The 10,622-nt window shown below is 44.7% G+C and overlaps 1 protein-coding gene across 1 annotated transcript in view; it reads left to right on the top strand.

Moving 5' to 3' along the window:
- Positions 1-10,622, top strand: part of Smim14 (small integral membrane protein 14) — a 48,004-nt gene that overhangs the window by 8,585 nt on the left and 28,797 nt on the right. The gene's annotated exons all lie outside the window — the stretch shown is intronic.

Raw genomic sequence — 10,622 nt, 5'->3', positions numbered from 1 at the left:
TTTGGAGTCTGTCCTGGAACTAGCTCTTGTAGACCAGGCTGGCCTTGAACTCACAAAGATCCACCTGCCTTTGCCTCCTGGGTACAACCCCACCACCCCACTAGTGTGGATTTTTTTTTCTTGTAATATGATGCTTTTCTAGCCCCCACGCCCCCTGTATGTGTGTATTGCTGAGGACTGGACCTAAGGCTTTGTACACAGTGGGCAAGTCTGAACTATAGCTTTGGCCCCCGGAGTGGTAAACACCCTTGAGAAGAAATTTTAGGAACTATTTTCAAAATTTGAAACTTGAATGATAGTGAAGACAAATAAATAGTTAATTTAATTGAAACATTATTTGGTCATTTATGGTGATTTTTTTCCCCCTGTGCCTTGACCAGGTAGAGAGACTCTTGGAGAATGTCCATGAGTTAAGTATAGCGAGAAAAGACGAATCAGTGGAACTTCAGAATAGGTAGTCCACTTTCTTCTTCCCTTTCCTCCTGTGCAGGAGAATAATATCCACAGTCCCTGGAGGATGTCAGCAGTGTAAGGCAGCACACAGCTGAGGGTTAAAGACCCCGGCCACTCTCAGTTTCTAAAGGACTCCTAAGAATTCTCACTTGATCCTTGCACACGCCTTTAAAGTGAATAGTTTCTGTTGTTATCAGTCCTGCTTTATAGACAAACTAAAGGCCCCAAGGCTAATGATTTATTTCTCTCAGTATTACTAATAACTTGAGTCCTTTAAGACACTTTGTGTGCTAACCCCTTGATGACTTGGTAAATTGTCTAAAGTGATTTCTGGAATGAGTCAATTACAGATATTAAAAAGTCATTTAGAAAAGGCTTGCCAGGAACTGGTGGTATGTACCTTTAATCCCAGCAGAGGCAGGCAGATCTCTGAGAATTCCAGGCCAGGCTGGTCTACAGAACGAGTTCTGTCCAGGACAGCCAGGGCTACACCAAGAAACTGTATCTCAAAAACAAAAACAGATCCCCCAAAACCTAAAAAATCTAAAGAAAAGGCAATGTTGAAAACATTGTATTATCCAGAATGTCTGTATTTCTTCAAAAAGTATCTTTGAAACCTTAACTCGCCACATGGTACTATTAGGAGGAACTCTTGTGACACACAGCCTGAACCCCAGCACTTCACTGTGGACGCAGGAGGTCAGCGGCTCAGGCAAGGCTTCCGCATGAGACCCTGTCTTAGCACCTCTTCCCCACACCTCCAGACAGAGCCTTAGAAGTTTGCTGCTTCTGTCTCATTGACATAGCCACTGTGAAGGAGACTTTGTTTCTGGAGTGTGAACAAATGTTTGCTGTAGTAGCTCAAACACACTCAGAGTGAACTGGAAGCAAGAGTAGGCTGCCTCGTCAGCAAACGCCTAGCTGGGAAGCGGTTGTGCACCTGTCCAGTGCATAGACACTGGCGTTTGTAAAGTGCACAGCAGTAAGCTTCTGTGTTGACAAACAAGTGCATCCTTTCAGGATGATTTTGGTGAGGGCTGAGGAGAGAGCTGCTGGTAACCTTACTCTTAGAGAGTGCTTCCTGAATCGTCCTGTGCTCAGCCTGTGCACGGGGAGAGCACTAAGAAAGCTCGCCTGTGTTGGGGAGAGTGCAGGACAGGGCCGGCCAGACTGTTTTGTTTTGTAGTGAGCATTGGATCTCAGGCTGCCTTTAGATAAGAACACAGGTGATCAGGTACCTTTCATAGATAGACAACCCCAAAAGCACTTTCAAAATTCTGAGACTGCCCTCCTATCAGCTGGCCTAGAGTTCTGAAGGGCAGAATGCCTAGGAGCTTTGTGGTGCTCCCAGGTTCCAGAGGACTGCATGTTCTGTGGAAGCCGGCCTTCCTATGGAAGCCTTCCCTTCACAGAAAGCTGACTGACACAGGTTCCTGTCTGTAGAACGTTCTGTCCCGGGATGAGCCGTACACTGACTGTGGCCCTTGTTTAGATGACATCCATTCAGTCGGTAGTCAGCCTTGTGCTTGGCAGGTACTGTACCCCTGACCTGCATTCCCAGCCTGATGGTACTTAGGTAAGCTTTTGGGTTTCAGATTTACTTTTTATTTATTTATATTTATTTATTACTGTTGTTATTATTTGGTTGTTTAAGACAAGAGTTTCTCTGTGTAGCGCTGACTGTCTTAGAACTTGCTCTGTAGACCAGGCTGGCTTCAAACTCACAGACATCTGTCTGCATCTGCCTCCTGAGTGCTGAGATTAAAGGCATGTGCCATTGCGCCCGGCCCAGCTCAGATGTCTTTAATATATGGGAGTTTTATATATATTATGTATGTTGTATTGATTGATGTGCACATGTGAATGCAGGTGTTTACAGAGTCCAGAACAGGATGTCAGTTCCCACGGAAATGAAGTTATGAACCACCTGATGCGGGTGTTAGGAATTGAACTTGATATGTGTATTTAACTACTAAGCCATCTGTCCAGACTCTAGACTTCTTTACATTTGTGACAGGGATCTAGGGCTGAGCATGAGTGCAATGATGGCTTGTGTGGAGGTCAGAGGACGGTTTGAGAAAGTCTCTTCTCTTCCACTATGTGGGTCTGAGGATCAAACAGGCCCCGTGACCCACTGAGCAATCTGAGACAGGACTTTAGACTTTGGTCTGACACAGGAGTAAATATTGATGGGGGGCTATTAGAATGGAATGAGGTGTTTTATATTTGGGAAGGACATGAATTTTGTGAGTTTTGGGAGTGGGCAGGGGGGATCTGCCATGGTACTAATGTGCCTACTTCATACACTGAAAGTCTAGTCACAAGTGGAATGGGAGATGAGGGCAGAGAGCCCCACAAGGTGGCTAGCATTCTTGTGAGAGAGGCCCTGAGCTTCACCTTTCTTGCCACTCAGTAATGCAGTGAGAACGTCCCATTAATGTGCAGAGAGCAGGCCCTCCCCAGACACCAGTCTGCCATTTACCTGACCACCTTGGATACCTGCACATAGCTGGTCGACACACACAGACAAACAGCATGCACATAACTAAAATAAGTTAGCCTAGTAGATATATGTGTTTGTGTGTATTTTGAGCTTTTTGCTGAGGTTGGACGGTGAAGTAATTTATAATGTTTATTTGGGCAGATATTTGTGTGCTGGAATGAAATTACATTGTGTTAAGTAATTTTAGTACTTCAACTCTTAGAGGTGGGGCTGCCCGTTGGTTCTTCTGTGTCTTCCTGTAAACTCTTCTGCCTGTTGTTAGGGTCCCTAAGGATTTATTACCGAAATTGTTTTGAGGAAAGGAGAAATGAGAGGACCTGAGGCCCGCTTCTGTGTGCCGTGTGGTTTTAGGCAAGCCACTGAAACTCTCGGACCTTAGTTCCTTCCTCTTTATTTCAGTATTTTTTTCTCTTACATTTCTCCCCCTGCCATTATTTATTTACTAGAGACGGCGTCTTCTGTGTAGCCTTGGCTGACCTGAAACTTCACTGCTCAGCCCAGGTTGGTCACCTTGCAGATCTGAGGCACCATGCCCTGCTAGCGCTTTCTTTAAATAGGTAAGGGCCTGGGAATGTAACTCAGTAGTACCTACCTAGCCGCATGAGCCCTAGATTCGATACCCAGCACTATACTACCTCAGCTTTGTAGTCCGTGACTATAATCCCAATAATCCCAACACTTTGCAGGTAGAGGCAAAGGACTAGGCTCTTATTCCAGCACTCAGGAGGTAAAAGCAGGTAGATCTCTGTAAGTGTGAGATCAACCTGGCCTACGTAATGAGTTCTAAGCCAGCCAAGGCTACATAGTGAGACCCTGTCTCACTTGTAAGGTGCCATTTGTTGCCTATATACCCAAACCTTGCTCCAGTGTCCCTTAGTGCCTTCCCAGCCACCATGCCCCTCTGTTTGTGTTTCCATTTAAGTTCTGTACAACTAGATGTTTATTGTCCTTTTTATTGCTCTCTTCCTTTTCAGTAATATGTGTTCTGAAAAGGATACCTTTGAAGTTTGGGGACCCCCCTCATACACAGGGTTTCTCTGTAGCCCAGGCTATCTTGGTACTCACTCTGTAGACCAGGCTAACCTTGAACTCACGTGTTGGGATTAAAGGAGTGAACCACGCCGCCCTGCATTTTTTTGGTCTTTTTAAAATGTTAGGATATACTACTGGGCGTGGTGGTACACGCCTTTAAACTCAGCATTCCAGTGGCTGAAGCAGCTGGGTCTCTTGAGTTTGAGGCCAGCCTGGTCATCAGTGTGAGTTCTAGGATAACCAAGACTACACAGAGAAACCCGTCTTGAAAAACAAAACAGAAAGTAAGAATATAAGGTGGGTTTTGTTTGTTTGCTTGTTTTTTCAAACTGTGTTTATCTGTGTCTAAATTAGGACAACTTCCGGGAGACAGTTCTACCGCAATATGGGTTCTGGGGATTGAATTCTGTTTGTCAAGCTTGACAGCAGATAGCATTTAAACCACTTTTGACGACCCAGAGATAACTTTTTTCATTGGTTACAATTGGTTGCTATGATAGGAGTTGGGGGAGTTTTGACTCCTAGGCAAAGAATAATTGATATTTTAGGTATAAGATAGGTTTATTTTCTTGAGCCAGGCGGTGGTGGCGCACGCCTTTAATCCCAGCACTCGGGAGGCAGAGACAGGTGGATCTCTGTGAGTTCGAGACCAGCCTGGTCTACAAGAGCTAGTTCCAGGACAGGCTCCAAAGCCACAGAGAGAAAAAAAAAGATAGGTTTATTTTCTTGATAATTGAACTATCTTTACTACAGCTTTGGCAGCTTTTAGCAGTAGTGGGCAAGCCTCGAGTCTGTCTTTTCCTTGCCTGTTTCCCAGCCGAGATGCTAGTGTTGTTCAGAAGTGTGTCGTTAAGGTGGGCAGTGGTGGTGCATGCCTTTAATCCCAGCCCTCAGGAGTCAGAGACAGGGATCTCTGCTTTTGAGGCCAGCTTGGTCTACGAAGCAAGTTCCAGGACAGCGCCAGAACTGTTACACAGAGAAAGGAGAAACCCTGTCTCGAAAAAAACCAAAAAAAAAAAAAAAAAAAGTGTGTGTCGTTAAGTAACGGAAAGCCCAGGACTAGCTGTCTAATTTTTGTAGCATTCTGAAGTTGTCTTTGTAACCTTGAAACAGTTGTAATTTGCGTAATTGGTCCTGTGTCAAATGGGTACTGAAGCCCCTTGTGGCATTCACACTGTGACTTCCTGTCCAAGGTCTGTCATATACAAGACATTTGAGGGTAATGAGATTGCTTTCATACCTGAACCAGTTTTCCTCTTGAGATAGCTGTAGCTCAAGCTGTCCTCAGACTCACTGTGTAGCCAGAGATGATCATGCACTTCTTTTTCCTGTGTGTGTGTATGCCTGTGAAAGCCAGAAGACCATGAAGATTGTCTTCCTCAGTTCTAGTTGTGTATGTGCATGCAGATGCCCTCGGAATCCGGAAGAGGCCATGGGTATGAGCTGTCTCACCTCTGCTGAGACCAGAGGTCAGGAACCCTGCCAGAACCAGGTTTGCTCTTAGCTACAGTGCCTTCTCCATCCCAGCCTACCCAGTGCTGAGGATCAAAGCTAGGCCTTATGAGTGCTCGGCAAGGCTCTTCCCACTCGTCCTGTGTCCCAGCCCTCACTCCCCCTTTTCATACAAGGTTCTCGTTAGGTAGCGCTTGACTGGCCTAGAACTTGCTTGAACACAGAGCTGTTTGCTTCTTCTCAAGGCAGGGTCTCACCTTGTGCTTATAGCTGGCTTTGTGACCCAAGCTTGAACCCCAGAACCTTTGAAAAAATGTTGGCTATGGTGGCACACATCTGTAATCTCAGCTCCTATGGCAGAGTGGGTGGCATCACATTGCTTCCGTGTATCCACACTGTGTGCTACTTGCTTGCTAGTCATATAGTCACCATTTACTTACCAGCGGTCAAGAACACTGTATTCAGTTTACTAACAGGCCTGGATGCAGGAGTAGTGATCCCAGTGATTTGAATGCTGAGAAGAAGCTGTAAAGAGTTCCTTTTCAACGAGAAGGTAGAAATTCTCAATCTTATAAGGAAAAAGTATGCTGGTGTCACTCTATGGCCAGAGAGAGTTTTGTGTCTATGACATTGTGAAGAGGGAAATGAAATTCATGTTAGCTGTGCTATCGTAGATCAAAATTTAAAAAAAGGTCCACAGCTCATAATACACTTTGAGAAGCACACCTTTAATCCCAGCACTTCGGAATCCAAGGCAGGTGGATCTCTGAGTTCAAGGCCATCCAGTCTATGGAGTGAGTTCCTGGGTAGGTTCCAAAGCCACAAAGAAACCCGGTCTTTAAAAAAATATTGAGTTGTACTTATCCCTGGAGATAACGACTCTAGTAAAAGAAAGTAAGTTCTGGTCTAGGGCTGTGCTATAGCTCAGTAGTAGTACACAGTACAAGTGTCTGGGCTCATCCACATGATAAAGACAGGGGGCCTGGAGAGAGGACTCAGCAGTTAAGAGTACTTGTTACACAGTTGTGAAGAGAGTTCAGACCCCAGCCCTGTTGTGTGTGTGTGTGTGTGTGTGTGTGTGTGTGTGTGTGTATCTGTAATCCCGACTCTGAGGAGGGCAGAGACAAAACCATGGCTGTCCCTTGCTGGGTTCCCACCTGGCAGAGAAAGCACAACCCAAATTCAGATCCTCCAATGGATTAGGCAGAGATGCCAGAAGAGGATCCCCAGTACCCTCTTGTGTCCTCTGCACACACATACACACACTTACACAAGAAAGTTTTTAAACAAAAGTAAAACTTGGAAATCTTTAAAGCATACACATTAAGTTCAGAGACAGGATCTTGTTCTGTCTAGACTAGCCCAGAACTGGGCTCAAGTTGTTCTTGTCTCATCTCAAATAATGGGGCTGTAGCCTCATGCCGTTCTCTCCTTCACGTCTCAAGAAATTAAACTGTACAGTGAGGAGTCTCTCACTTTCTCTCCCCTTTGCACATAGCCCATAGGGTATGGAATGGGTTTAAATAACAAGATGGTCTGGGTGTGGTGGCACACACCTTTAGTTCTAGCACTCAGAAGGCAGAGGCTGGTGGATTTATATAAGTTCCAAGGCAGCTTGGTCTGCAGAGTTCTAGGACAGCTGGAGCAACACAGATCAAAGCAAAGAAAGACAGAAAGAAAAAACAAACAAAAATACGCGGGGTTTAGGGCTGTTTGTATTTATCTTTTCATAGATAAGTATTGTAATGGTTTAATAAAAGTTGCGGATCCCCGAGGAGCTGCAGTGGCAGAAAGTTTGCTGCTGTAGGTCCCTGAGCGGTGAAGGGAAAAGGAGAAGAGAGAAGAACAGAGAGGGAGGGACGGAGGGAGGGAGGGAGGGAGGGGGGGGAGAGACAAAAGCTATCTCTTCAAGAGGGAGATAGAAAAGGAAGAGACTCAGGCTGCAAGCAGGAAGATCTGCCTGCCTCAGTGGATGGGGGAGGGAGTGGGCGTGGCTTGTTTCTTAAAGAGAAAGAACATCATTACAAGTATCCTTTCCATTATTAAAAATGTAGCAGGGCGGCTTACTATATGGGGCCTTTTGTTTGAAATCCTTTAAACATTAATTGTGTGTGTGTGCGCGTGCATTGTGTGCACATATCATGGAGGTCAGAGGACAGCTTGTAGGCATCAGTCTCCTCTACCATATGGTTCTCGTGAATTGAATTTAGGTTACCAGGTTTGGCAGCAGGCACTGTTACCTTTCTGGCCATTTCATCAGCCCAGTATTTTTTTTTTTTTAAAAAAGGTTTATCTTGCTTTTATGGTGTATATGTGTATGTGTCAGTGGGTGTGTTTCTGCACTTCTGAGGCCACTGGAATCAGTTGATCTGAAGACAGTATGGACTGCTCTGCTCTTGCTACTGATTGCTAACTGATTTGGCCGAGTCGCAAACTACTCTTCAGTTTATTTCTTTAAGGAATCAAATCGGCTGTGAGCAGCATTCTCAAAAGCACACTGCAGTAGAATCACATATCTCTTTCCTGACCTCCACAGTAAGCAGGCCATTAAATTTGACCCTGCCCCAAGGTGAAATTAGGCAAGGTGAACCCACATACCAGGCCTGAGTATTTGGTAGATTATAAACTGACACTGGGAAATTTCCTCACTGGATATAGAAGTGGCATGATTCAACCAACTTACTATTGTCAGATGTCACTAGGAAAACTCTTGGTTGAGAGAGGCTGACCAGCTCCGCAGCACTGGGGATTGCCGTGGCTTCCTGCCAGTTACCCAGCATCATTTTGCTGCTTTTCCTTACTATAAATTGTTTAGAAGTAGGTGGGCTTGAGAGCTTGCTGTGTAAACCGAATTTTTCCTTTGTACCACATAAACGGTATATCAGATTCTACATACAGTTAGGTTGTTGTCACAAATAGTAACTTCATTAGAAAAGTACTGACACTGTAAGATAAATGTTTAGTGTGAGTTATTTCCAAATTTCAAAGTAGGGACTTTGAAATGAGGCCCTTACCTGATTTCATTCTGCTCAGAGCCATTCTTACTTATGCCCTTGTGTAATTCCTTCAACTTCCCTAGATTATCTGGAAATTTTTTAAGTGTGTTTTTAACTTTTAAGCTATTTATTGATGTGTGTGTGCACACACGCCAGCACCTTTGTGATTAGTGTGTATCATGTGACTGCAGGTACCCATGGAGGTCAGAGGGCATTGAACTGGAATTACGAGTAGATGTGGGTGCTGGGAACTAATGTGGGCCGTCTGCAAGGTTTTACAGCATTTACAGGCATGTGCCACCATGCCCTCCTGGTTTATGAGGTTCTGGAAATCAAACCCTGTGTGCCAGGCAAGCCTGCTGTCAGTAGAGATGCAGCACGAGGTCCTGGCTTGCACATTTTTAGGAAACAAGTCTTGAAGCTGGTTGTGTCCCCAAGGATTGGGCCCTTTCCTTTGATGTCGGTATTGTTGCCTAACTTCAAGGATGTCTGCTAAAGAGGCAAGCAGCCTTCGCAGCAGGGAAGATGGGAAAGCAGAGTTTTAAATGCCTCCATCAAAGACCTCTTTGAGGCTGATTCCCAGCATTCTGACTCATGGCCTTGTTAAGTCTTGCCCAGCACAGTGCAGCTTCAGGACGTCTCTAAAGAGAACATGAAGTGAGATTGGTTGCAGTGTCAGCTTCAGTTGCATGTTGACACTCTCGTTTCCTAACCAACTCTGTCCTTTCTATTGAAAGGAAAAGTACTTGTTTTGTTTTTTGTTTTCAGACAGGGTTTCTCTGTGTAACAACCCCGGCTGTCCTGAAACTCACTCTGTAGACCAGGCTGGCCTTGAGCTCAGAGATTCACCTGCCTCTGCCTCCCAAGTGCAGGGATTAAAAGCCTGAGCCGCCACACCCACAGAAAAGGTTATTTTAAGATGGGAACTGTAAAGTGGAGATTGAATAGAACTGAAAATAGCTGTTTCCCTATAGAAAGTCCTGTATAGTACTGTTAAGTAGTGTCCTAGCTTAAAAATATTCTCATCTATAGAAGCTAATCAAGATGAGCATAAATTAAGACCCTAGTCTGCCTATACATTCCTGGTACGTAAAGGTATAAACATTATCAAGAATTCCAGCTGGGCAGTGGTGGTGCACCCCTTTAATTCCAGCCCTCGGGAGGCAGAGACAGGCGGATCTCTGTGAGTTCGAGACCAGCCTGATAGACAGAGCGGGTTCCAGGACAGGCTCCAAAGCTACAGAGAAACCCTGTCTTGAAAAACAAACCAAAAAAGAATTCCATAGGACCGGAAAGATGGCTCAGCAGTTATAACTGCTCTTCCAGAGGTCCTGCGTTCAGTTCCCAGCCACCACGTGGTGGCTCACACCATCTTTAATGGGATCTGATGCCCTCTTCTGGCATAAAATTGATAGAGCACTTATATTTAAATAAATTTTAGCAAAAAATAATTCTTTTTTTATTTTTCTATTTATTGAGTTCTACATTTTTCTCTGCTCCAATCCCTGCCTCTCTCCTCCCCACTTCAACCCTCCCCCCAAGGTCCCCATGCTCCCAATTTACTCAGGAGATCTTGTCTTTTTATACTTTCTACTTCCCAAGATTAGATCTATTTAAGTCTCTCTTAGTGTCCTCATTTTTGTTTAAGTTCTCTGGTATTGTGATTTGTAGGCTGGCTTTCTTTGCTTTATGTTTAAAAACCACCTATGACTGTCGATGGTGGCGCACTCGGGAGGCAGAGGCAGGCAGATCTCTGAGAGTTCGAGACCAGCCTGATCTACAGAGCTAGTTCCAGGACAGGCTCCAAAGCCACAGAGAAACCCTGTCTCGAAAAACCAAAAACAAAAAAACAAAAACACCTATGAGTGAGTACATGTGATAATTGTCTTTCTGTGTCTGGGTTACCTCACTCAGAATAATGTTTTCTAGTTCCATCCATTTTCCTGCAAAATTCAAGCTGTCATTTTTTTCTGCTGTGTAGTACTCCATTGTGTAAATGTACCACATTTTCTTTATTCATTCTTCAATCAGGGGGCATTTAGATTGTTTCCAGGTTCTGGCTATGACAAACAAAGCTGCTAGTTGAGCACATGTCCTTGTGGCACGATTGAGCATCCTTTGGGTATATACCCAAAAGTGGTATTATTGGGTCTTGAGGAAGGTTGTTTCCTAATTTTCTGAGAAAT

Source organism: Microtus ochrogaster, linkage group LG1 (assembly GCF_000317375.1).
Source record: "Microtus ochrogaster isolate Prairie Vole_2 linkage group LG1, MicOch1.0, whole genome shotgun sequence".
Classification (NCBI taxonomy): domain Eukaryota; kingdom Metazoa; phylum Chordata; class Mammalia; order Rodentia; family Cricetidae; genus Microtus; species Microtus ochrogaster.
This window is presented reverse-complemented; position numbering and strand designations above follow the sequence as displayed.